Source organism: Manis pentadactyla, chromosome 16 (assembly GCF_030020395.1).
Source record: "Manis pentadactyla isolate mManPen7 chromosome 16, mManPen7.hap1, whole genome shotgun sequence".
NCBI lineage: Eukaryota > Metazoa > Chordata > Mammalia > Pholidota > Manidae > Manis > Manis pentadactyla.
Window position 1 is genome coordinate 70,892,298 of NC_080034.1, and position 24,030 is coordinate 70,916,327.

The window sequence follows — 24,030 nt, forward strand, 5'->3', positions numbered from 1 at the left end:
ATATGATTATTCAGTGAAAAATATATGGTTAGGTTTAAACAGAAATTGAGCCTGATGCTCTGTGAACAGATGGGATTTTACACATATACCATAAACTTAAGAGCAAAGTGAACATAAAAAATTCTGATTTTCAGTCAAACATTAACATATGATGGGAATTTGTTAGAAACAGTATCATTTATATCCACCACAACCAAAAAATGCAAAAATACAAATGCTCAAATATAAATGCAACAAAATACTTATAGATCTCTGGGGAAAAACATGTGAAACATTTTTGACAGCAATGAAAGAAAAAACAAAACAACAGAGATATACTGCCAATGATCAAAATTCCATTACTAAGATGTCCATTTTCCTCAAATGGACTTAGAGCCCCCAAGTAATCCCAACAATAACCTTACCACACTATATTGCAGGAAGTGACAATTCATTTGAATACCTGTTCATCTATACAATGATAAAGAAGAAGTTGCACTCAAATGTTAAAATTTCAAGCTTAATTGCACAGCTGCAATAATTAAAGGAACATATTTAAAATGAATACACACAGGGCCTCTCTTGTCCCCTCCAGGTGTGAGCCACGAGCTCTGTCCTTTCGCTTTATCTCTAAATAAAAGCCTGTACCTTGCTCTCCTACCTTGAGTGTTTGTGAAGCTCATTCTTCGACTTCGTGAGCAAAAACCCCGGCATCGGAGTAACCCCAAACAACAAGTCTCCCAACCACAAAAGCACTGACACCTTCTCTGCCCTGACAGAAACCACTGAAGAAACAGAACTTGACAGCCCTTGACTGAGACTTCATGGTAACTGTCCAAAGCAGCGATTTCATCCTAATGGATCCAGAAGATGACTGAGAAATTAGATTTTGCCTTGCTATTTAAAAATCTTCAAACTAACTACCAAACTTCTAGAAAAAAAATAACACAGCACGTCTTCCTAGTTGCCCTGTTTCTTATCTGTGCTCCAACAACAAGGACCCTCCTGGCTGCAAGTGGATAACAGACTTGCCAAGCATGTAACTCCAATTTCAGGAGGCAAGCAACTTACATATTAGAAAGTTATAAAACTGCACTAGATTAAGTGAACAAATTGTATTTCCATTCTACAGTATTACCCTGATCTGTAAGCCTGTCTTCATTAGCCTGAATATTTTCAAACACCTAAAACTCAACTAGTTCTAACCACCTGCTTTACCAGTCAAAACCAAATGCGTGCTTGACACCCTCCATTTAAAAAACCCAGCTGTCTTGATGTTGATGTCTAGAACAAACACGTACCAGAGGTTTCCACAGGTCATTCACCCTTCTATTGGGCAGGTGTGTTAAGATGAAACTTATGACTTAAATGTCAAGCCACACTATAAAGTGCACTTCTTTTCTCCTGATTAATAAAATAAAAGTAAATAAATAAATAAATACACACAAATAAATGAACTAGAACAGACAGTTCACAAATGGACCCAACAGATTACAGAATCTTGAACCTCGCCAAAGAAATGAAAGCACTTCCACACAGAAAACAGGGCCTTTAGACTTTATTCTTCCATTTGCTTATTTAGAGTTCACCAACATCAACAAATGGAGACGAGGCAAAAGGATGGCCATGTGTAAATGAATAGACAGCTCAAGTCAGAAATGAAAGAAAAGCTACAACTGACACAACAGAAACACAAAGGACTGCAAGAGGCTGTTGTAAGAAGCTCCTAGAAATGCACGATATTCCAAAACTGAACCAGACAGAAGAAATAGAACATCTCCACTGACAGATTAACAGTAATGAACTGCACTGATAATCAAAAAAAAAAAAAAAACACTGTTTACAAAGTCAAGGACCAGATGGTTTTAAAAAATTACTTCCACCAAACATTTAAAGTACAGTTAACATTTACCTTTCTCAAACTACTTCTAAACATTGAAAAGGAAGGAAACTTCACACCTTTTTATTAGATCAGCATCACCCCAATACCAAATCCAACAAAAACAGAACAAAAAAGGAACACTAAGACACCACCATCCTTGGTGAACACATTTGTGAAAATCCTCAAAAAAATTAGCAGCAAACTGAATTAAAAAATACATTACAAAACTCATTAACCAAGAACAAGTAGGATTTATTCCAGGGATGCAAAGATGGTGAAGTATCTGCAAATCAATGTGACACATCCCATTAACAAAAGGAAGGACAAAAACGATTGTCATCACAATAGGTACTAAAAAGGATCACAAAACCCAACATGCTTTTATGCTAAAAACTCAACAAAGTGTGTAGAGAGGGAACATACATCAACATAACAACGGCCATATATGGCAAACTCACAGCTGCCATCACACTGAATTGCAAAAAGTTGAAAGCTTATCCTCTAAGGTCAGGAGCAAGGCCAGAATGCCCACTGTCACTTTTATTAAACATAGTCCTGAAAGTCCTAGCCACGGCAACCAGACAAGTAAAAGGCATCCAAGCTGGCAAGGAAGAAGTCAAATTGCCCCTACTTACAGGTGACATGATACTGTATAGACAAAACCCTAAAACCTGCATCAAAAAACTACTAGAATTAATAAATGAACTCAGTAAAAGTCACAGCAAACAAAACCAATGCGCAAAAATCTGCCACATTTACACATACAAATGAACTACCAGGAAGAGATTTAAGAAAGAATCCCATTTATGATTGCCTCAAAAAGGATAAAATCACTGGGAATAAAATTCAACCAAGGCAGATAAAGACCTGTACTCTCAAAACTCTAAGACACTGATGAAAGAAACTGAGGAAGACACAAATAAATGGAAAGCTCTCCAGTGCTCCTGGATAGGATGAATGAATATTGTTAAATTGGCCATATTATCCAAAGCAACCTACAGATTCGATGCAATTCCTATAAAAAAACCAATGGCATTTTTCACTCAACTAGAGGAAAAGATCCTAAAATTTATATGCAACCTCAAAAGACCCTGAAGAGCCAAAGAAACCTTGACAATGAAGAACAATGCTGGGGGTAAACAGCTATACTACAAAGCTGCAGTGAATTAAACAGTATGGTACTGACACAAGAATATATGAATCAATGGAACTGAACAGATAACTAAGAAGTAAACCCACACTTATATGGTCAATTAAAATATGACAAAAGAGGCAAGAATATACAATGGGGAAAAGACAGTCTCTTCAATAAATGGTGCTGGGAAAACCAGACATCTACATGCAGGAGAATGGTATTGCATCACTGTCTAACATCATGCACAAAACTTAATTCAAAATGGATTAAATACCTAAAGGCATGAAAGCACAAAACTTTTTAAAGAAAAGATGGGCATGAATCTCTTGAAAATCAGCAAGAGTAAATTTTTTCTCGACACACCTCCCCAGGCAAGGGAAACTAAAGAAAGAATAAACAAGAGGGGCTTCATCGATGTAAAGTTTCTGTAGAGTAAAGGACAACATCGACAAAATGAAAAGGCAACTTACTGTAAGGAAGAACATATCTGAAAGTGATATATCTGATAAGGGGCTGACATCCAATATATATTGGATAAATATACTACAAAACAAAGAACCCATTAAAATATGGGCAGAGAACCGGAAGAGACATTTCCCAAAGAGGGCATACAGATGGCCTACAGTCACATGAAAAGATGCTCCACATCACTAATCATCAGGCAAATGCAAATTAAAACCACGAGGGGACTCACTCAAGATGGCGACGTGAGTAGGGCAACAGAAATATCCTCCCAAAACCATATAGATTTTGAAAATACACCAAATGCAACTACTCCTAAAAGAGAGTCCAGAAGATACAGGACAACAGCCAGGCTACACCTACATCTGCAAGAACTCAGCATCTCACGAAAAGGGTAAGATACAAAACTGCAATATGGTGGGGCCCGTGCACTCCCCCCACCACAGCTCACTGGGGTGAGGAAGAGCATCAGCCTGGGGAGGGAGTGCAAGCAGAGGACTGCTCAACAACCAGCCCTTGTAATCTGCACTGGGAGCACAGACCCACATAGCACGGTGTACGGGATATGACAGAAATGGGAAAGTAAATTCCGAGAAGGAGACCATGAACAGGTCCCCACAGCCGGCTGCCCTGGAACAAAAGAAAAGCAGGCACGTTAAAAGTCGTAAGGGGACAAGGGTTTAACAGGTGGACTAAATCGTCCTGGCACACACAGAAAAGCAGGCTGGGAATGTGAAGGAACGTCAGGTGCCCTAAACCCCTGGGTAGCAACACAGCTCCGAAGCCCATCATAGCGATAAGCAGCCTGTTCATTCTCCCCGGTGGGCACTGCAAGCAAACCACTGAAGCACCATTGCTGCAGACCAGCAGGGGAGCAGCCCCACTCACAGCAACCACACAGAATCTTCTCCCAGCGCACACCTAAACGAGTCAGAGTCAGAGCCAGAAACTGCCCCCTGTGCGCAGCAGCTGCCTGGCACAAGCTTAATGAAGCCGGTGCAAAGACCAGAAGTCACAAAGGGGTGCCTTTCTCGCAGGAGAACACATGCAGCTCGCCTGCAACCCCTGCCAGTGCCTAAGGCGATCCTGAGGGCCGCCCCACCCAAGGTAGCTCAGGGGATTAACCCAGAGACTGCTCCCTGTGTGCACTTAACCGGCACAGGAAGCAGAGAAGGGAAAGGTTACCAGAAAACAGGAAGGGACTCTCTTCTCCCACCTGACACACATACCACTCGCCAGTGATCACTTCTATCACCGTGAAAAGGAAGAACAACCTGGTTCAGTCCAAAATCACTCAAATTCCAGAGAGAGAGCCTGGTGAGACAAGTATAACCAGTCTTCCTAAAAAAGAATTCAAAATAAAAGTCATAACCAGGCTCATGGAGTTCCAGAGAAATATGCAGGAGCTCAGGGATGAATTCTGGAGGGAGACAACAGAAATGAAACAAACAATGGAAGGACTTAAGAGCAGACTGGATGAGGTGCAAGAGATTGTTGATGGAATAGAAAACAGGAATACAGAGAAACTGAGGCAGAGACAGACAAAAGGATCTATAGGAATGAAAGAACACTTAGGATAATTGTGTGACCAATGCAAATGGAATAATATTCGCATTATAGGGGTACCAAAAGAAGAGAGAGAAAATGAGATAGCAAGTGTCATTGAAGAAATAATTGATGAAAACTTCCCCAAGCTGGGGAAGGAAATAGTCTCAGACCATGGAAACCCACAGATTTCCCAACATAAGGGACCCAAGGAGAACAACACCAAGACACATAATAATTAAAATGGCAAAGATCAAAGGCAAGGACAGGGTAGTAAAAGCAGCCAGAGAAAAAAGATCACCTGCAAAGGAAAACCCATCAGGCTATTTTCACACTTCTCAACAGAAACCTTACAGGCCAGAAGAGAGTGGCATGATATATATAATGCATGAAACAGAAGGGCCTTGCACCAAGAATACTGTATCCAGCAAGATCATCACTTAAATTTGAAGGAGGGATTAAACAATTTCCAGATAAGCAAAAGTTGAGGGAATTTACCTTCCACAAACCACCTCTACACTGTATTTTAAAGGAACTGCTTTAGATGGAAGTACTCCTAAGGTTGAATAGATGGTACCAGAGAAAATAAAATCACACCAAAGAAAGCACAACAAATACTAACTAAAGCCAAAAAATAAAATCAGTTATCCACAAAAGGAGTTAAGGGAAACACAAGAGAGTACAGAATTAAACACCTAAAACACAGAGAGTGGAGGAGGTAGAAAAAGAAGGGAGGGAAATAAAGAATCATCACACTGTGTTTATAACAGCATAAGTGAGTTAATGTTAGACGATTAGATGGCAAAGAAGCTATCCTTGAACGTATGGTACCCACGAATGCAAAGCCTGCAATGGAAATAAGTACATATCTATCGATAATTACCCTGAATGTAAATGCAGGAAATGCACCAATCAAAAGACACAGAGGGAGGAGGAGCGAAGATGGTGGCGTGAGTAGAGTAGCCGAAATCTCCTCCCAAAACCACATATATTTTTGAAAATACAACAAATATAAATACTCCTAAAAGAGAGACCAGAAGATACAGTACAACAGCCAGACTACATCTACATCTGCGAGACCCTAGCGCCACACGAAGGGGGTAAGACACAAACCACGGCCCGGTGGGACCCGAGCGTGCCAATCACACCAGCTCCTTGGTGGGAGGAGAGGAGTCGGAGCGGGGAGGCAGAAGGAGCCGAGGACTGCTAAATACTCAGCCCCAGTCATCCACACTGGGAGCGGAGACACACAGTGCATGGTGTGCTGGACACTAGGGAAACAGAACAGTAAAACCTGCAAGTGGGTCAGCGCAGCTGGCGCCCCTGGGACAAAAGAAAAGCGAGGGCTTTTTTGAAAGTCTTTAAGGGACAGGGGCCCCACAGCTGGACGGAAGCGTCCTGGCGTGCTCAGCACAGAAGCTGGGAATCATGGGGAACTCTGGGCGCCCTAACCCCCTGGGCGGCAGTGGAGCTTGGAGGCCCCTCACGGCGATGAACAGCCTCCGGCACGTTCCCCCTCCGGCAAAGCTCTGCCACAGTGGAGCAGCAACCTGAGGCCGGCCACACCGAGAGCAGCCGCTCGGGCCAGACTTAGAGGCCACATCTGCATGCAGCTGCCCAGCACAAGCCACTAGGGGTCGCTGTTCTCACAGGAGACGAAGGCCACAAACTAGCAAGAAGGGATGTTCTCCCAGCTGACACATGCGCCAACTCCCCACAACTACCTCTATCGCCATGAAAAGTCAGAAGAATTTGATCAAGACCAGACTAACAGAGACAACCCCTGAGAAGGAGCTTGGGGGGACAGACCTAACCAATCTTCCTGAGAAAGAATTCAAAATAAAGGTCATGACCATGCTGATGGAGCTGCAGAGAAAAATGCAAGAGCTAATGGACAAAGTAGGGAGGGAGACTACAAAAATAAAACAATCTCTGGAAGGATGTTAATGAAGAATGGATGAGATGCAAAAAGCCATTGATGGAATAGAAACCAGAGAACAGGAACGCATAGAAGCTGACACAGAGAGAGATAAAAGGATCTCAAGGAATGAAACAATATTAAGAGAGCTATGTTACCAATCCAAAAGGAACAATATCCACATTATAGGGGTACCAGAAGAAGAGAGAGAAAAAGGGATAGAAAGTGTATTTCAAGAAATAATTGCTGAAAACTTCCCCAAACTGGGGGTGGAAATAATTGATCAGACCACGGAAGTACACAGAACTCCCAAAAGAAGGGACCCCAGGACGACAACACCAAGACACATAATAAATAAAATGGCAAAGATCTAGGACAAGGAGTTTCAAAGGCAGCTAGACAGAGGAAAAAGGGCACCTACAAAAGAAAACCCAACAGGCTATCATCAGACTTCTCAACAGAAACCTTACAGGCCAGAAGAGAATGGCATAATATATTCAATGCAATGAAACAGGAGGGCCTTGAACCAAGATTACTGTATCCAGCACGATTATCATTTAAATATGAAGGAGGGAGTAAACAATTCCCAGACAAGCAAAAGTTGACGGAATTTCCCTCCCACAAACCACCTCTACACGGTATTTTAGAGGGACTGCTCGACATGGCAGCACTCCTAAGGCTAAACAGATGTCACCAGAGAAAATAAAATCACAGCAAAGAAAGCAGACCAACCAAATACAAACTAAAGGCAAAAAATAAAATCAACTACCCACAAAAGCAGTCAAAGGAAACACAAAGGGGCACGCAATAAAACACCCAACATATAAAGAATGGAGGGGGAGGAATAAGAAGGGAGAGAAATAAAGAATCACCAGACAGTGCTCATAACACCACAATAGGCGAGTTAAGTGAGACAGTAAGATACTAAAGAACCTAACCTTGAACCTTTGGTAACCACAAATCTAAAGCCTGCAATGGCAATAAGTACATATCTTTCAATAGTCACCCTAAATGCAAATGGACTGAATGCACCAATCAAAAGACAGAGTAATAGAATGGATAAAAGAGCAAGACCCTTCTATATGCTACTTACAAGAGATGCACCTCAAACCCAAAGACATGCACAGACTAAAAGTCAAGGGATGGAAAAACATATTCCATCCAAACAGGGAGAAAAAAGCAGGTGTTGCACTACTGGTATCAGACAAAATAGACATCAAAACAAAGAAAGTCACAAGAGATAAAGAAGGACATCACATAATGATAAAGGGTCAGTCCAACAAGTGGATATAACCATTATAAATATATATGCACCCAACACAGCACACCAGCATATGTGAAACAAATACTAACAGAACCAAAGGAGGAAATAGAATGCAATGCGTTCATTTTGGCAGACTTCAACACACCACTCATTCCAAAGGATAGATGCACCAGACAGAAAATAAGTAAGGACATGGAGGCACTAAACAACGCACTAGAACACATGGACCTAATAGACATCTATAGAACTCTACATCCAAAAGCAACAGGATACACATTCTTCTGAAGTGCACATGGAACATTGTCCAGAATAGACCACATTGCTAGGCCACAAAAAGAGGCACAGTAAATTCAAAAAGATTGGAATCCTAACAACCAAATTTTCAGACCACAAAGGTATAAAGCAAGAAATACATTGTACAAAGAAAGCAAAAAAGCTCACAAACACATGGAGGCTTAACAACATGCTCCTAAATAATCAATGGATCAACAACAAAATTAAAATGGAGATCCAGCAACATATGGAAACAAATGACAACAACAACACAAAGTCCCAACTTCTGTGGGACGCAGCAAAAGCAGTCGTAAGAGGAAAGTATATAGCAAACCAGGCATATTTAAAGACGGAAGAACAATCCCAAATGAATAGTCTAATGTCACAAATATCGAAATTGGAAAAAGAAGAACAAATGAGGCCTAAAGTCAGCAGAAGGAAGGACATAATAAAGATCAGAGAAGAAATAAATAAAATTGAGAAGAATAAAACAACAGAAAAAAAATCAATGAAACCAAGAGCTCGTGCTTTGAGAAAATAAAAATAGATAAGGCTCTAGCCAGACTTAGTAAGAGAAAAAGAGAATCAACACACATCAACAAAATCAGAAACGAGAAAGAGAAAATAATGATGGACCCCATAGAAATACAAACAATTATTAGAGAATGCTATGAAAACCTATATGCTAACAAGCTGGAAAGCCTAGGAGAAATGGACAACTTCCTAGAAAAATAGTACCTTCCAAGACTGACCCAGAAAGAAACAGAAAATCTAAACAAACCAATTACCAGCAACGAAACAGAAGCGGTAATTACAAAACGACCCAAGTAAAAAAAACCCGGGCCAGATGGATTTACTTCAGAATTTTATCAGACATACAGAGAAGACACAATACCCATTCTCCTCAAAGTTTTCCAAAAATAGAAGAGGAGGGAATGCTAGCAAACTCATTCTATGAAGCCAACATCACCCTAATACCAAAACCAGGCAAAGACCCCACCAAAAAAGAAAACTACAGACCAATATCCCTGATGAACGTAGATGCAAAAATACTCAACAAAATATTAGCAAACCGAATTCAAAAATACCGCAAAAGGATCATATACCATGACCAAGTGGGATTCATCTCAGGGATGCAAGGATGGTACAACATTCAAAAATCCATCAACATCATCCACCACTTCAACAAAATGAAGGACAAAAACCACATGATCATCTCCATAGATGCTGAAAAAGCATTCAACAGAAGTCAACATCCATTCATGATTAAAAACTCTCAACAAAATGGGCATTGAGGGCAAGTACCTCAACATAATAAAGGCCGTATATGACAAACCCACAGCTAACATCACATTGAAAAGCAAGAAACTAAAAGCTTCTCCTCTGAGATCGGGAACAACACAGGGATGCCCACTCTCCCCACTGTTATTCAACATAGTACTGGAGGTCCTAGCCACCGCAATTAGGCAAAACAAAAGAAATAAAAGGAATCCAGACTGGGAAACAAGAAGTTAAACTGTCACTATTTATAGATGACATGATATTGTATATAAAAAACCCTAAAGACTCCACCCCAAACCTACTAGAACTGATATCAGAATACAGGAAAGTTGCAGGATACAAAATTAACACACAGAAATCTGTGGCTTTCCTATACAACTACAATGAACTAATAGAAAGAGAAATCAGGAGAACAATTCCATTCACAATTACATCAAAAAGAATAAAATACCTCGGAATAAACCTAACCAAGGAAGTGAAAGACCTATACCCTGAAAACTATAAGACACTCTTAAGAGAAATTAAAGAGGACACTAGCAAATGGAAACCCATCCCATGATCTTGGCTAGGAGAAATTAATATCGTCAAAATGGCCGTCCTGCCCAAAGGAATATACAGATTTGATGCAATCCCTATCAAATTACCAACAACATTCTTCAACAAACTGGAACAAATACTTCAAAAATTCATATGGAAACACCAAAGACCGCAAATAGCCAAAGCAATCCTGAGAAGGAAGAATGAAGTGGGGGGGATCTCTCTCCCCAACTTCAAACTCTACTACAAAGCCACACTAATCAAGAGAATTTGGTACTGGCACAAGAACAGAGCCACAGACCAGTGGGACAGAATACAGACTCCAGACATTAACCCAAACATATATGATCAATTAACATACGATAAAGGAGCCATGGGCATAACAACAGGGAAATGACAGTCTCTCCAACAGATGGTGCTGGCAAAACTGGACAGCTACAAGTAAGAGAATGAAACTGGATCACTGTCTAACCCCATACACAAAAGGAAATTCAAAATGGATCAAAGACCTGAATGTAAGTCATGAAACCATAAAACTCCTAGGAAAAAACACAGGCAGAAATCTCTTAGACATAAACATGAGCAACTTCTTCATGAACATATCTCCCCGGGTAATGGAAACAAAAGCAAAAATGAATAAGTGGGACTATTTCAAGCTGAAAAGCTTCTGTACAGAAAAGGACACCATCAGTAGAACAAAAAGGTACCTTACAGTATGGGAGAATATATTCATAATGACATACCATGTTGACATCCAAAATATATAAAGATCTCATTCACCTCAACACACAGAAAGCAAATAATCCAATTAAAAAATGGGCAGTGGAGCTGAATAGACAGTTCTCTAAAGAAGAAATCCAGATGGCCAACAGGCACATGAAAAGATGCTCCACATCGCTTCTCATGAGAGAAATGCAAATTAAAACCACAAAGAGACATCACCTCACACCAGTAAGGATCACCATCATTGAAAAGACAACAACAAATGTTGGCAACGTTCTCCATTGTGAAGAAAGGGGAGCCCTCCTACACTGCTGGTGGGAATGTAAATTAGTTCAACCATTGTGGAGAGCAGCATGGAGGTTGCTCAGAATTCTCAAAATAGAAATACCATTTGACCCAGGAATTCCACTTCTGGGAATTTACCCTAAGAATGCAGCACTCCAGTCTGAAAAAGACAGATGCACCCCTATGTTTATCGCTGCACTATTTACAATAGCCAAGATATGAAAGCAACCTAAATGTCCATCAGTAGATGAATGGATAAAGAAGATGTGGTACATATACACAGTGGAATATTACTCAGCCATAAGAAAAAAACAGATCCTACCATTCCCAAAAACATGGATGGAGCTAAACGGTATTATGCTCAGTGAAATAAGCCAGGCGGAGAAAGACAAGTATCAAATGGTTTCACTCATATGTGTAGCATAAGAACAAAGAAAAACTGAAGGAACGTCACAGCAGCAGAATCACAGAACCCAAGAATAGACTAACAGTTACCAAAGGGAAAGGGACTGGGGAGTATGGGTGGAAAGGGAGGGATAAGGGCAGGGAAAATGAAAGCGAGTATTACAATTATCATGTATAATTAGCACGTAGGGTGTAGCATGGGGAGGGCTGTGCAACACAGAGAAGACGAGTAGTGATTTTACAGCATCTTACTACACTGATGGACAGTGACTGTAATGGGGTGTGTGGGGGGGACTTGGTGAACAGGGGGGCTTAGTAAACATAATGTTCTTCATGTAATTGTAGATTAATAACAAGAAAAAAAAAGAAGTTTGAACACAGATATACACGTAGGCCTGATGGCATGTGACTGACAAGACAGAGTTTGGCGGAACACTTCTATAAGCCAAATACTGCCAAAACCCACCAGAGCCTAGGAGAGAGGCATGGAGCAGACCCCAGGCCACAGCCCTCAGCAGGAACCCAGCTGGTGACACTCCACTCTCAGACTTCTAGACCCCTAACTGTGAAAGGATACATGTCTGTGGTGTAAACAATCCAGTGTGTAGTACTGTGGTACAGCAGAGCCTTACAAAGTAACCAAGGTATCTATTTACTTATTGTTTTTTTTTTACAAAACTTCCCATTTGGGGAGTCTTACTCCTAAACCTACCCTTCTGTTTCATGACACAGGTAATTGCTAAAAATTTCCAATATTTTCAACATGGAAACCCACATATGAGCATCTCTATCTAAACTGACATACTCTGTGGCCTATTTTCCCCACTCTTCCAAGGTTTGAGGCAAGAACTGGCCACATTCTATCTTTTCTTCAAATGTCCCAGTCTCTTTCCTGCTCTACATCCTTTAGCCACTTGATTTCCTCTATTAGAAATACTCTTCCACTCCCTGTTCTGCTGCTTAACTCCTACATAGTCTTCATTTTCTAGCTTAAGTACCATCACTACATAACTGCTTCTTCCTGCTATACAATTACTAAAACACCTGTTCAGCTCACTTGTACCCTTGTTTCCAAATCAATTGTTGGTATATTTGATATAATCATTGGCATAACAACATCTGCCACTCTTCTGAAGCTGCAATTTCCAAAGAAGGAAGATACAAGAGCCTGAAGATGTTAATAGTGTAGACTATTTATAATCAAACACTCTGTGCAAATCCAAATTTCTCACTTAACAGCTTCGGGTAACTTTGGGGAAAATCACTAACCTCAGACTCATCTGGTGCACGATGTACTTCACAGAGTTGTTGAGATAATCAAAGGAAATAATTTACATACATCACTTGCACTAGTATACATGATACTTGCTGACTCTTCTATTGATAGAGTTACCTCAATGCCAAGGACATACTAAGCGTTTAAATAAATATTTGCTGCAAAAGAATTTTCTCGATTCATTACTTTGTTTGAGTGGCTAATGATAGGATTTTTAGACACAAAAATTAGTTGGAAATAAAAGTCAGGTAGTTTGTCCACTCAAGCACAGCATATCGGTAGTGAATTTTCCATTTACATATATGTGAACTTTATAAAAAATCTAAGAGAAATGCTGACTTTCAGTGAAGCAGGTCAATACAAGGAGGAAATGTGACATCACACTAAGCCATTACTGTGTATGTGTATCCATATGTCTTAGTCTGAGACTCACTGGAAACAGACTGCATTCTAAGTGGGGAAGGTTAAGGAATGAATGTGCACCTAGTGACAGAACATTGACAAAACTGAGAAAATAGATACATACATAGATGATTGATAGATCAGATAGATATACATACAGATTAATTAGGTACATAGACGATAGCAGGTAGACATAGATAGATGATAGATTAGATACATACATACATACATATGTAGATAGATAGATATGGATAGATGGATAGATAAATAGACAGGTAGGTAGGTAGACAGGAAATCATAATACTAAACAAAGCTATCGCTCACTCAAGATCATCTACGTGCTCCCTTACAGGAGACTCACTTGAGATCCAAGGACACAGACAAACTACAAGTTGAAGGGGTGGGGACAGGTACCCTACACAAGTGAAACTGAAAAAAAAAGGGGGATTCTGTTTGAGTCTCCAGAGAGACAGTGAGTACAAAAGAGCCCTTCCAGCCACAGTGGATTCTTTTTGTTTGGTTTTAATAGTATGCAGTCATAGATTAAGTGGTAGAGTGAAGCCCTTCTCATTTTTTCTCACCTCAACAACTGAATTGCTGTAATAACATGTGTTTGGGCTTTTGAAATCAGTAGATTTCATGATGTTTACAAATGTAAAGAAGTATTTAACTAGATAAAGAGGGAAGTTTGGACACTCAAACACGTCACTCAACAACACACTCTTTGCTCCCAACTGCTCCTGTCTAGAACTTGGTGTTCCTTTTCATTTGTCCCTCCTCCTATCAGCGGTGACACCAATGTGCCTCAAACACGGTGGTGAGCAAAGCACCAAGTTTAGGTTTCTGTCTACAACAGGCCCAGAGGAAGGATACTTGTGGTCTTCAGGGAGCACTTAGTCAATGAATGTGGCTAGAATACAGTCAGCAAGTGATAAGGAGGTAAGAGGACAGAGGACAGAGATATGGGCTGAAGTCCCTGCACCACCATTTACTGGTTTTGTAAGCACAAGCGGCTGACTCGACCTGCAAGTGTCTCAGTGAATCCAGTGCTATCTCTACAGCCTAGTTACCTTGCAAGATTTTTGGAAGCACAATGTAGGGAAGTGACATATAAGCTATGTTGCTAACTGTTCTGTACTTAAGGATAGATGGGCAGACAAAAAGATGATGACAGATGATAGATAGATAGATAGATAGATAGATAGATAGATAGATAGATAGATAGATAAGATAGGCAGATAGATACATGGATAGATAGATAGATAGATAGATAGATAGATAGATAGATAGATAGATAGATAGATAGATAGATAAGTAGATAGATACATGGATAGACAGATAGATAGATAGACAGATAGATAGATAGATAGATAGATAGATAGATAGATAGATGATAGATAGATAGATAGATAGATAGATAGATAGAAAGATATAGAAAGATGACAGATATATGATTAGACAGATAGATGATAGATAGATATAGATACATATCAATTATAACAAAGCTATTGCTCATGACCAGGAGAGCAATGATGAAAGAACAGAGTGAAACTACAAACAAAAAAGAAGAAAGAAATCCAGTTTAAAAAGTGCAATAAGCAGCCATAAGAAAAAACAAATCCTACCATTTGCAACAACATGGATGGAGCTAGAGGGTATTATACTCAGTGAAATAAGCCAGGTGGAGAAAGACAAGTACCAAATGATTTCACTCATCTGTGGAGTATAAGAACAAAGAGAAACTGAAGGAACAAAACAGCAGCAGAATCACAGAATCCAAGAATGGACCAACAGTTACCAAAGGGAAAGGGACTGGGACTGGGGAGGGTGGATGGGAAGGGAGGGATAAGGGCAGGTGAAAAGAAAGGGTATACTACGATTAGCATGTATAATGTGGGGGGGCGCATGGGGAGGGCTGTGCAACACAGAGACGACAAGCCATGATTCTACAGCACCTTACTACGCTGATGGACAGGGACTGTAATGGGGTTTCTGAGGAGGACTTGAAGGGGGGAGCCTAGTAAACATAATTTTCTTCATCTAATTGTAGATTAATAATAACAAAATAAAAAATAAATAAAAAATTTAAAAGTGCAATAAGGCCACAGCTATCAATTATCAGAATGAAAGGACAGACTTTCAATGCTCCAATCAAAAGAAACAGGATTAGAAGAAGGGATGAAAACTCAGGATGACCTACGTGCTCCCTTAAGGAGACTCACTTGAGATCCAAGGACACAGACAAACTACAAGTCGAAGGGGTGGGGAAAGGAACCCTACACAAGTGTAATTGAAAAAAAAAAAAAAAAGATGGATTGATGGGATTGAAGAAGGCAGCTTGAGATGGGAGGAAGAAACCTCCTCCCAGAACCACATACAGACGTACAATATGGAAATAGAACAACTACCCCAAATTCTGGAAGAGCAGCAGGGAAGAAGGCTGCTGCGGCAGGCTGTCACCTCAAGGAGAAGGGTGACGTACAAAGCCGTGATCCACAGGGACCCAAAGCCCTTCCCACACCTGAGCTCACAGTAGGGAGGAAGAGAAACGGAACCGGGGAGGGGGGTGGAGGCCTAGGACTGCTGAACACCCAGCCCTGGAGATGTGCTCTGGGAGCACAAACCTACCATACATGGTGCACTCTGGAGGATCGGTGGGGTTGGAAAGCCAAGACAGGCAGAATACTTCCAGAGACTTGAGATTCCAGCCACTGTGGGACAACACAGGGATCCACATCCGGCCGCTATGGGACAAAAGAAAGGCGGGCAGTCTGAGAGACTTCCTAACAGCGAGACAGCTGCTAAAGGGACAAGGCTTCCAGAGCTTGCCACTAAGGAGAAAGGACAGGTGCGCCAAACTGCCCGGGTGCACTCTGCCCAGCAGGCGGGAGAACTTTTAGGAGCTCCAGTTGCTCCGTCCCCCTGGCTGGCCTCGCAGCTCCGAGGCCCCCCTACCGTGCTGTGACTGATACACGGCCTGCCTCCCTGCCGGCACTGGCTTGCTACCCGGCGGCCCCCACCATCGCACCAGGCCAGCGAGAGGACGTCCCCACCTACGGCAGCTTCTCCCTGCGTGCTCCGCAAACTGGCCCTGGCAGTGGAGACAGGCACTGTGGCCGGGAAGCAGGAGAGACCTCCTTCCTCCCGGCAGGGGAGGGCACCAGCGCTGCTCCCGTGACCCTTGCCATCCCCCCAAAGGGCTGAGCAGCCCCAGAGAGTAAATCTCCTGGGAGCTAGAGGGTGCCACCTACAAATATGAACCGTCAAAGGAACCTGGTAACAGGACTCAAATCAATCTTCCTGAAACAGATCTCAAAATAAACATCAGGAACATGCTCATGGAGCTAGAGAAAAAAACTGCCCGTCTCTTGAGTGCAATTCTCTCTCTCTCTTTCTCTCTCTCTCTCTCTCTCTCTCTCTCTCTCTCTCTCTCTCTACCAGGAGCACTACTGAGGCCTTGTTCTGAGAGGGATGCTGGAACAGCCCAGCAGGAATGGCAGAGCTCTCAGGTCCACCACCACCAGTGCCAGGACAGTCCCACACAGGGTCTGACAGAACTGCAAATGGGGGATGCCACACGTCTAACTCCGCAGGAAAGATAACAGTGCCGCATGCTAGCCTTCCCATTAATGGCTAGTGGCTAGGTGGCTCCACCGATACCAGGTGATGTAAACACCCAGGGCTTTATCTCCTTAGCAACCTTTTTTCGCTATGACCCTTGAAAGCAACACATGGAAAGATACTATCTACCAGTCTCCACACCATCTCACTTCTCAGCTTAGGCTCGATTTTCCTGTATCACATCTTCTCCTCTTCATAACAGTTTTCTCAGTCAATTGGTGTTCTGGAAAGAAAAAAATTAGAATTGGAATGACATGGCACGGGGTATAAGATTCCGTTTGAACACCATCAGTAGAACAAAAAGACATCCTACAGGATGGGAGAATATATTCATAGATAACATAACCGATAAGGGGTTGCCATCCAAAATATGTATTAAGAGCTCACGTACCTCAACACACAGAAAGCAAATAATCCAATTACAAAATGGGCAGAGGATCTGAACAGACACTTCTCCAAAGAAGCAATTTCAGGTGGCAGACAGGCACATGAAAAGATGCTCCACATTGCTAATCATCAGAGAACTGCACATTAAAGCCACACTGGGGTATCACCTCACACCAGTGAGGATGGCCACCATCCAAAAGACAGACAACAACAGATGTTGGTGAAGATGTGGAGAAAAGGGAACCCTCCTATACTGCTGGTGGGAATGTCAGTCAGTTCAACCATTGTGGAAAGCAGTATGGAGGTTCCCCAAAAATCCAAAAAACAGACATACTATTTGTCCCAGGAATTCCTCTCCTAGGAATTTACCCTAAGAATGCAGGAGCCCAGTTTGAAAGAGACATATGCACCACTATGTTGATCGCAGCACTATTTACAATAGCCAAGAAATGGAAGCAACCTAAGTGCCCATCAGGAGATGAATGGATAAAGAAGAGGTGGTACATATACACTATGGAATATCATTCAGCAATAAGAAAACAAATCATACCACCATTTGCAACAACATGGATGGAGCTACAGGGTGATATGCTCACTAAAATAAGCCAGGTGGAGAAAGACAAGTAGCAAATGATTCCAATACTCTGTGGAGTATAAGAACAAAGCAAAAACAGAAGGAACGAAACAGCAGCGGACTCACAGAACCCAAGAATGGACTAACAGTTACCAAAGGGAAAGGGACTGGGGAGAATGGGAGGGAAGGGAGGGATCAGCGTGGGAGAAAAAGAAAGGGGGTATTACGATTAGCATGTATAATATGACGGAGGCATGGGGAGGGCTCTGCAACAGAGAAGACAAGCAGTGATTCTACAACATCTTACTACGCTGATGGACAGTGACTATAATGGGGTTTGTGGGGGGGACTTGGTGAAGGGGGGACCCTAGTAAACATAATGTTCTTCATGTAATTGTACATTAATCATAACAAAATAAAAATACAAAGATAAAAAATAATAAAAATGAATGAAGTTTAGACATAAATCTAACCAAGTAGGAGAAAGATTGCATTCTGAAAACTATGAGACACTGATGAAAGAAACTGAATTTGACACAAATATGTAAATAAGCTATTCCATGCTCATGGGCGGGAATAATCAATATAGTTAAAATGACCTTAATACCCCCAAGCGATCTACAGGTGCAATGCAATCCCTATCAAATACCAATAGCATGTTTTTACAACACTAGAGAAATAAATGTAAAATGTGTACAGAACCACAAAAGACCCCAAATTGCCAAAGAAATCTTGAGAAAGAAAAATAAAGATAGAGAGAGGACCATGCTTCCTGACTTCAAACTGTCTTGTATAGCTACAGTAATCAAAGAGTAGGTACTGGCACAAAAATAGACACACATCAATGGAATAGAATAGATTGCTCAGAAATAAACTTACACTTATACGGTCAGTTAATACGTGACAAAGGAAGCAAGTATACGCAATGGTGAAAAGACAGTCTCCAAAAATGGTGCTGGGAGAACAAGACAGCCTTATACAATGGAATGAAACTGCACTGCTGTCTTACACCATACACAAAGTAAACTCAAACTGGTTTAAAGACCTAAAGTAAGACCAGAAACCATAAAACTCCTAGAAGAAAGCATGGGCAGTAAACTCTTGAACACTGGCATTACAGTTTTTTTCTAGATATGTCTCCCCAGCAAGGAAAACAAAAAGCAAAAATAAACCAGTGACACTACACCAAACTAAAACACTTCCTCACAGCAAAGGAAGCCATCAACAATGTGAGAAGACAACCTAGTGAATGTGAGAATGTGTTTGCAAATGACGTATCTGATAAGGAGCTCATACCAAAAATGTATAAAGGACTCATACAACTCAACACCAAAAGCAAATGGAAAACAATGTGATAAAAAGTTGGGCAAAGGGCCTGAACAGACATTTTTCAAAAGGAGGCATACAGATGGCCAACAACCACATGAAAGGATTCTCACATCACTAGTCATCATGGAAATACAACTCAAAACCAAATGAGATATCACCTCACGCCAGTCAGAATAGCAGGTGTCAACAAAACAAAACAAAACAAAACAAAACAAAACAAGAGACAAGTTTAGGCAAGGATGTGGTGGAAAAGAAACCTGGGTATGCTACTTCTGAGAATGTAAATTGGTGTAAAGAGAGTTCGGATGGGTTTGGGGTGGGTGCGTAAATTTACTTGTGCTAGGCTACCTGCCTACTCTAAATTTGGCCCTTGGGCCCTTGGAGAGGTTAAGCCAGGAAGTAAAGTATCAGTTATTTCCTGTAATACCTAATCATTTAATGTTAAAAATACTCATTGAGTATAATGCTTTGTCATTTCAGGAGGGTTCTCATACACATGATAAAATCTACAATTTGGAAATGAGGATGTTATGCCCATTCGCACCTCAATTTATATTAACATTTAATGTAGCAAAAATAATTAGCTGTCATAATGAGACAAGGACCGTGGGCATAGTCAGAGTAGGGTGAGGGCCTCTGGAAAAAGACCCCTACCAAAACTCCATATTCAACAACTCAGCAACGTCAGAGTCACTTTAATTCTCTAAAGTAAAATATCAAACTAGGAATGTAAGCATTCTTCAGTGAAGATTCGTTAAAACCAAAAAGCCAGGAGTAACCTGGCCTGGAATGTTTGAGCATCCCCCAGATAAGAAAGTAGCTCAGCATAGCCCATGTCTTCATTGTGTCAATTAAATGAGGCTATTGGAAAATTTACTTTAGCTGCTAAAAGGCCCAGCTTATCTTCTTTAACTGTGCCCAGACGCTGCTTTTCCTCCTCCAGCCCCTAATCAAGTCATATATAACCTGGGCAATTAATACAGCAGGCAGGCCCTGCTGTAAAAAACATAGTGAAGGGCATGAAGGCTTCCACCTTAAAGATAAAATTGCATTTTAACACTCAATAAGTTAAGAAGCAAGATTCTTAACTTATTATTTAACAAACAGACAATAACTCAGCCCATCTGGAAAGCAGGGCAGGCAGCCTTGATTGATATGTTCCCAAACCAAGAAACTACTATTCTGGGAAAGAATCAAAGCATTAAATTTCTTATGTTAACTCTGCAAAATAGTCCAGAAAACTGACAAGAAACTTAGTGTCTCAATTTGGTACTGGCACAAGAACAGACCCATGGACCAATGGAACAGACAAGAGAGCCTTGATATAAACCCAACCATATATGATAAATTAATATACGATAAAGGAGCCATGGACATACAATGGGGGAAATGACAGCCTCTTCAACAGCTGGTGTTGGCAAAACTAGAAAGCTACATGCAAGAGAAAGAAACTAGATTATTGTTTAACACCATACACAAAAGTAAACTCAAAATGGATCAAAGACCTGAATGTAAGTCATAAAACCATGAAACTCTTAAAAGACAACATAATATAAATAAGCATGAGCAACTTCTTTCTGAATGCATCTCCTCAAGCAAGGGAAAAAAAAGTAAAAATTAACTCATGGAACTACATCAAACTAAAGTTTCTGTATGGCAAAAGACACAATCAACAGAACAAAAAGGCATCCTACAGTATGGGAGAATATATTCATAAATGACAGATCCGATAAAGGGTTGACAACCAAAATACATAAAGAGCTCACGCACCTCAACAAACAAAAAGTGAACAATCCAATTAAAAAATGGGCAGAGGAGCTGAACAGACACTTCTCCAAAGAAGAAATTCAGATGGCCAACAGGCATATGAAAGATGCTCCACATCGCCTGCCATCAGAGAATGCAAATTAAAACCACAATGAGATATCACCTCTCACCGGTAAGCATGGCTACCATCCAAAAGACAAGCAACGACAAATTGTTGGCGAGGTTGTGGAGAAAGGGGAACCCTCCTACACTGCTGGTGGGAATTTAAATTAGTTCAACCATTGTGGAAAGCAGTATGGAGGTTCCTCCAAAAGCACAAAATAGAAATACCATTTGACCCAGGAATCCCACTTCTAGGAATTTACCCTAAGAATGCAGAAGCCCAATTTGAAAATACAGATACACCCCTATGTTTATCGCAGCACCATTTACAATAGCCAATACATGGAAGCAACCTAAGTGTCCATCAGTAGATGAATGGATAAAGAAGAGGTGGTACATATACACAATGGAATATTATTCAGCCATAAATGAAAACAAATCCTACCATTTGCAACAACATGGATGGAGCTAGAGGATTTTATGCTCAGTGAAATAAACCAGGCGGAGAAAGACAGCTACCAAATGATTTCACTCCTATGTGGAATATAAGAACAAAGGAAAAACTGAAGGAACGAAAGAGCAGCAGACTCACAGAACCCAAGAAAGGACTAACAGTTACCAAAGGGAAAGGGACTGGGGAGGATGGGTGGGAAGGGAGGGAGAAGGGGGGCAGGGAAGAAAGGGGCCTTACAATTAGCATGTATAATGTGGTGGGGGGGCCACAGGGAGGGCTGTGCAACACAGAGAAGACAAGTAGTGATTTTAAAGCCTCTTACTACACTGACGGACAGTGACTAATGGGTATGTGGGGTGGACTTGGTGAAGGGGGTAAACTGGTAAACATAACGTCCCTCATGTAATTGTAGATTAATGATACCAAAATAAATAAAATAAAATAAAGATTCTTACTTCTTGGCAAATAGTGAACCTGTGGCATCTTACTACACTGATGGACAGTGACTGCAATGGGGTATGAGGGGCCTGGACTAGATAATATGGGTGAATGTATCAACCACATTGTTTTTTCATGTGAAACCTTCAGAGGAATGTATATCAGTAATACCTTAGTAAAAAAAAAAAGTACCTTACTTGTTAACTTCCTGGCTATTAAAATGCAATCTTATCTTTAAGACGGGATGCTTCCTGTCTTTTACTTTGTTGTTTGTGACTGGGCTTATTGCCACATTAGCTGCCCAGGTTATATAGTCCTTGACTTGGGGCTGGAGGAGGCATCTGGGCAAAGTTAAAGATAAACTGGGCCTTTAGGCAGGCTGAAGTAAATTTTACAATAGCCTCTTTTAATTGACACAATGAAGACATGGGCTATGCAGAGCTACTTTCTTATCTGGGGGATGTTCAAACATTCCAGGCCGGGTTACTCCTGGCTTTTTAGTTTTAACTAATCTTCACTTAAGAATGCTTATAGTCCTAGTTTGATACTTTACTTTAAAGAATTAATGTGACTCTGACTTTGCTGAATTGTTTAATACGGAGTTTTGGTAGGCGTCTTTTTCCAGAGGCCCTCACGCTACTCTGACTACACCCACGGTCCCTGTCTCAGAATCTCTGTGGCGAGTTACAAACTACTCAGCTGCAGATTACAAACCGAAATGCCAGAAAAATGTGAATTTCTAAATACAAGAAAATTCCCTGTCAGTTCCCAGATCAAAGTAAAGAAACTTCATTCCCAATTAAAAAAACGAGAGGTACCTAATGAAAAAATATTTTATTTTAAAGGCGCTGCCTCGGGGGGCCTCTCCCCCGCCGCCCCGCCGCCCGTCCCACCTGAACTTCAGCCGCCCGGCCCTCGCCCTCGAGGCCCCCGCCGAGAAAATCCAAACACGACAAAACGCCCACCGGCCACCCCTTCTGCGCGGCCCCGTCCCGGGCGGCGGGGGCAGGTCGGGGGCGCGGCCCTGGGTTGGGAGGACGCGCACCGCGGGGCGGAGAGCTGACGCGCTCACCACCTGGGCCGGGACCGAGGAGCAGCGGCTCCGGCGAGCCCCTCTCCCCCCTGCCCCGGCGAACTTCGCCGGCCGCTCGGACGTCAGCCCGGGCGCACCTGCTCCGCTCCCTCCCTTCCCGGGCGGCCCCTCCGGCGGAGCGCGCCGACTTCAGGCCCCCGGCCGGGCCCCGCGAGCCCACCACCCGCGTCGGCCGCTTCCCGGCCCCACGGGCCACGAGCGGCTCGCCGAGCAACTCGCACGGCCGCCCCCTTGTCCGGTTACCCCGTGCCCTCAGGCGGAGGCAGGGGTCCCGCCGCGCCCCGCGGCCACGTACCTTCCAGCCCGCAGGGCCGTCGCTGTCGTCTTCACCCCTGAAGCGGGGCCCGCTCGGGACCCTCCACCGCAGATCCGCGGAAGCGGGAGCCGCTTCTCAGCCGAGGTCTCTGAAGTCCGGCCGGGCCAGCGGCTCCATGTCCGCGCCGACCGCCGCCCTCCGCCCGTCGCGGAAGAGCCGAGAAGGGGCGAGTGCGGCGCCGGGAGCCCAGCGGGTGCGACGCGGCGATCCGAGGCTGGGGGCCGAGGTCGGGAGGAAGGCGCAGCCAAGCACAGAGCGGGCCCAGAACTTCGCGGGCCCATCACTGGTCTCCGTCGGCCCGCTGCGCACACGGTACGGCGGCTCGAAGCACGGAGGACGCGGCGCCCGACGGTATCCCTGCAACGCTCAACGTGCTACTGACGGTTGACTAAAGGCGGAGGCGGTGCCTGCAGCGACTACTCCGCCCCCGGATTACGCTTTCTGCGCCCATTGGCTGCCCGTCCCCGACTGACGGCCCTCATGATCATGCTCGGCCTGCCTGCCAAATTAAGTTCTGATTTTATTCTTTGAGAGATTGAAGGGTTTTAGATCAGGGGAAAGGATTCCATTTTTAAGTGAGCA

At 42.5% G+C, this 24,030-nt stretch overlaps 1 protein-coding gene across 1 annotated transcript in view; it reads right to left on the reverse strand.

Annotated features, from left to right (window-relative positions):
- The window catches only part of LOC130681272 (bromodomain adjacent to zinc finger domain protein 2B-like), a 121,983-nt gene extending 98,433 nt beyond the window's left edge, over positions 1-23,550 (reverse strand). Inside the window, exon 1 of the mRNA XM_057493909.1 lies at positions 23,428-23,550. The gene's annotated coding sequence lies outside the window, so the exon portion shown is untranslated. The remainder of the gene's footprint in view (positions 1-23,427) is intronic.
- Between the last annotated feature and the right edge of the window lie 480 nt (positions 23,551-24,030).